The sequence below is a fragment of the Gracilinanus agilis genome, chromosome 1, assembly GCF_016433145.1.
Source record: "Gracilinanus agilis isolate LMUSP501 chromosome 1, AgileGrace, whole genome shotgun sequence".
NCBI lineage: Eukaryota > Metazoa > Chordata > Mammalia > Didelphimorphia > Didelphidae > Gracilinanus > Gracilinanus agilis.
The window spans coordinates 503565455-503570555 of NC_058130.1; positions in this window are offsets into that span (position 1 = coordinate 503565455).

Genomic DNA, 5101 nt, shown 5'->3' on the forward strand with positions numbered 1-5101 from the left:
TCTCTCTCTCCATATATATATATATATATATATATATATATATATATGTATATGTGGTGAGTTGTCAATAAAAGCTTCATCATGGATAACGGCCAATTTATGGAATCTTGTCATATTGACAAAATATTGACCAGATGGTTGTTGAGTCAGTAGATTGGATTAATTTCATCAGTTACTTTGATAAATCTAAAGATATTTGTTATTCTTTATCCACCCAAATTATCTGCAGAAAATAGCAGAACTGATACTTAAAGCCAGGTATGACTCCATCTCCAGTGCACTTTCCATCAACACCAATTCCTTCCATCCTATAAAGACCCATGCCATGATTTTAAGTCCCCACCACTGAATATTTCAGTTTTTTCCCCCTCGGGGGAAATAATGAAAGACAGACAAAATCATGACTATAAAGATGTGGATGTTTAGGAAACACCTGGGTGATTAAGTGTTTTTTTTTTGTTTTTATCCAGATGTTTAAAAATAAGTTGTTACTTAGCATAACATGGGTTTGCTTAGTCTTATTCTAGAATTTTCAAACATTTGAGCACAACTTGCTTTGCTCAGGCTGGCCTCCAAAGACTCCTTTTCTCCCAAGCTCCTCTCTTCCTGAAGGATAATTCTTTTAATGCTTATGGTATCTTTTAAAAGTATTTCCATTGGTTTCTTTGGTTTCCATATCTTAATAATTTCCAAAGATATTACTCCAATTCACCCCTACCCAGAAAGTCTTTGTTTTTAAAAAAGAAAAACACATTTGACAGTACATGCAAAATTCTATGCCTACAATTTCTCACTTCTCCAACTAAATGGGGGAAGTACATTTTCTCAACACTTCTCTGAGACTGAGCTTTGTAATTATAATTTTCAATTATAGTTGAAATCTAATTTTATAATTTTTAGTTCAATTTCATTTTATTATTCATTCTGTCTACAATGTAATTGTCTGCTTACCTGACCATGCCTCAGATTATGTCTTCCTAGTTTTCTCTGACTTCTTCATATTCATCAAATCTTATTTTTCTCCCTGTTTTTTTAAATGACATTTTTGCTCCAATTATATGTAAAAATAATTTAATAAATTAATTTAAAGAAATCTTCAGTCTCAAATTCTCTCTGTCTTTCTCATCTTCCCTCATTTACCTTCTCCCACTCCCTGAGATAGTAAGCAATCTGATATAGACTTCACATGTGCAAAAAATTTATCAATCTTATTTTTCAGTAAGATCCCTTATGGTTATACACACAATTTGTTTTGCAAATTCCTAGTTGATGGATAATTACCTACTGTGTTTCTAGCTATTGGCTAATACCATTTTTAAAAGTGCTGGTATGAATTTGGTCAGATGTAGGAACTTCTTTTCTGTTCTTATCTCTAGGGGAATCTGTTGATCAAGGGATATGGGCCTTTTAATCACTTCTTTAGTATAATTCTAAATTTGTTTCTAGGATGTTTGGACAAATTCCAAAACTACCAATAATGTAATAGTACGCCTGTCTTTCCACATTTCCTGCAGCACTAAATATTTCCATCATTTGGGTCATTGCCAATTTTCTGGGCATAAAATGAAACCCTATAATTGTTTTCAAGACCTACCTTGCAAGATAGTTGTGAACAACAAAATGAGTTAATATTTGTAAGGCACTTAGCACAGGGTTTAGTTCAGAGTGATTACTATGTAAATGTTCATTCCTTTCTCTTCTCCCTTCCATTTCTCTTATGGATATTTATAGTTGGTAATTCTTCTTTTGAGAACTATTTGTCTATCATTTGACCACTTACCCATTAGTGAATGGCTCTTGGTATTATATATTTGTATTACTCCCTTATGTATCTTGCATATCACACCCTTGCATATCACACTTTTTTGCAAGTAGTTTTCTCCTTTATAGCTTCCCTTCTTATCCTAGCTGCATTGATTTTGTTCTTATAAAATATTTTTCCCTTCATGTAATCAAAATGATCTCTTTTAATTTTTGTTAGCTCCTCTTTGGGGTAGGTAGGTGGCACAGTGGATGAAGCACTATTCAAATATAGCCTCAGAACTACAGATCTTGGGCAAGTCATTTAACTATGTTTATCTCAGTTTCTTATCTCTAAAATGAGGTGGAGAAGGAAGTGGAAAACCCTTTCAGCATCCCTGGAAAGGAAACCCCAAATGGGATTATGGAGAATCAGACATGAATGAACAACAAAAACTCCTGTTTCTTTTTCTGGATTAAGAATTCTTTACCTAGCTAAAAGGTACTTCTGCCCATTTTATCTTACATTTTAAACCATACCATATCCTGCATTTAAGCTAGTTACCCATTTGAAATGTATTGTGTTATATGGTATGAAATGCTAGAATAAACATATTTTTTGCTACATGGATTTCAAGTTATGCCAAAATCTATTTTTAAAGAGGATTTGTTTTACTAAGTAGTTGTGTTGGTGAATAGGCCAAATATCTAGCCATTAAACTTTTAAAATAAAATGTTGCTTATCTAACTGAAGAACCTTTCAAGACTATAGATATTCAGTCTCCTTGTATTGAGAGAATATGAGACCCCAATGATCCCTATTCCAAATAATCTCTGCAGGAGGAAGACTGGCCCCAAATAGGTTTCTGCTTCCCATTCCTCTGGGTTTCCTTCCAGCAGACTGGTTATTCCAGCCTTCTAATGGGCTTTTCCAATTGCATTTATCCCTTTTTTTTTTTTTCTAGATTGGCAGAATCAATGTTTTCTGTCTCTTTTTCAGTGAAGGGGAATTCATACCAAGTGACAGCTGTGGAGAAATCAGGCAAGGATCCCCACATTCTGTCCCTGAAGAACCAACCTGAGAGATGACTTGAACTGGATGTGCTTGACATGCTGTCATTCTCCCCCTCCCCATTATGGGGCTGAATGAGAATTTTAAGTGTTTCAGTTTCATTATATTATTTCATGAGAATTTTATCTTTTCTGGTGTTTCTGTCTTCTTGTCTGATGAATTTAACAAAGGAATATAGATATAGACATATCAATAATATGTTTTCTTTCTTAAAGGTTTTTGGGTTGAAGAAATTTGTGGGATTATGTATTCAACATGGAATCAATGTGTAACTTAATCCCTCTCACAGACTAGAGGAGGAATTGCTGAGAACTTCACAGATAATTGCATAGGTGGAAAGTTCTTCCACCTAAAATTAAAACTCTTTATCCCTAAAGTTGTTACTTAGAAAATTCAAGGGAGAATCTAACAATTGCAAGGTAAACAGTATGTATAAAATGTCCATTTCTATCTAGTTTTCATTTAGTTGTGTATAGGCCTCAGGAGAAAAAGCTCAATCATCAGATGATTAAGGAGATACAGAATCTCATCCATGAAAAGAATATCAGGGATTCCTCTCCCACAGAAAGAAGAAAGCACAGATTTCTTTAGCAACTCTGTGGACAACTAGGCCCCTGGTTTACTCTTTCATTTTATAACAGAAGCCAAATTTTTTGTTGTTGTTATTAAGTGGGTTTTCTCAGAGGGGCATCAGAAAATAAGGAAACTATCAGAAGGCTTTTAGAAATAATCAGTAATATTTTCCCATCATATTACTAGCAGATATAATTTTCATCTGACATGTTATGATGATGAGCACAAGTTGGAAAAATTCCCTTTTGGCTCAAAGTCAGGCAGCATTCTCATAATTCATAGACTTTTATAACACTTATTGAGTTCTACAAAATGCCTAGGAGGCATCCACAACAAGTCTGCTGGTTTTCAGAATCAATTACTCTCTCTACAATGCAAACATAGTTTACATTGAATGCACTACAAAAGGGCTAAGTGTTGCACAATTGATTGCATTTTTTTTCTTTTTATTAAATTAAAAGTTAAATGGTACCCAGTGGGAGTTCAGCAAGTGTTAAGTAACTGTTGAATGAGGTAGTCTTTAAACATCATTTAGTACCTCATTCTATATTCAGTCAAGGTTGCCCATTCCTCCCCACCCAAACAATATGGAAATCAATTTACTTAAGGCTAGATCCAGGAAAGAATTTAGGAGGCCAGAAAAAATAAAGATACCTTATATCTCCTCCCAGGCAGGAATAAAATAACTGAGCTTAGGATCATATTCTCATGTATTTGAGCTAAAAATGACTTTTATGGCCCTTTAGCCCAACGTCCTCTTTTTAGAGTTGTTCAAGAAATGTTTTTGTCTTTTCACCTCAACTCTTCTCCTTTTCAGTGAGAACATAGATATGCTGAATTGTATATTTGTTTCTATCTTTCTATCTATCTATCTATATCCATCTGTTGACCTGTTTGTCCTTTTCTTATCTTCCACATTAAATTACAATCTATTTGAATAAAATTATGTATTCTAGTCTTCCCTAACTCCCAGTGGGACCTAGTACAATGATCTCTATTTAATGAGAGTACAATAAACACTGAGTTATTTTTATCGATAACTTAGTCTTCTTCTACAAATTAGACTTTTTTCATCTCTCCTTCATAGGACTTAATCTCCAAACCTTTCATCTTAGAATTATTATTATTTTTTTTTATCCTGGGACTCCATTCTAGGAGCATAGGGCCACAACCAGTAGGCAATGGGTTACTCAGGGTCACCCAGCTGGGAAGTGTCTGAGCCCAGATTTGAACCTAGGACCTTTCGTCTCTAGGCCTGGCTCTCAATCCACTGAGCTAGCCCAGCTGCTCCTACTTTAGGTTGCAGTTTCTTTAGCAGATGTAGTTTTTACAGGGTGGGGTTGCTAGCCCCACGCCCAACCCTCCTCCTTTTTCATCTGGGCTAGGGACTGTCCTTAGCCCAGGAGTGGTAAGGGTGGGAAGATAGGGGTCAAGTGACTTGCCCAAGGTCACACAGCTGGGAAGTGTCTGAGCCCGGACTTGAACCTAGGACCTCCAGTCTCTAGGCCTGGCTCCCAATCCACTGAGCCACCCAGCCGCCCCTCTTAGAATTATAGAATCACATAATTACAGAATTGCAAGTTACTCAGAGTCCTAGAATCTTGTTTTTGTGATTGTGTCATTTTCAGTCATGTCCTACTCTTTGTGACCCCATTTGGGCTTTTCTTGGCCAAGATACTGGAATGATTTGCCATTTCCTTCTTTAGCTTTTTTTTG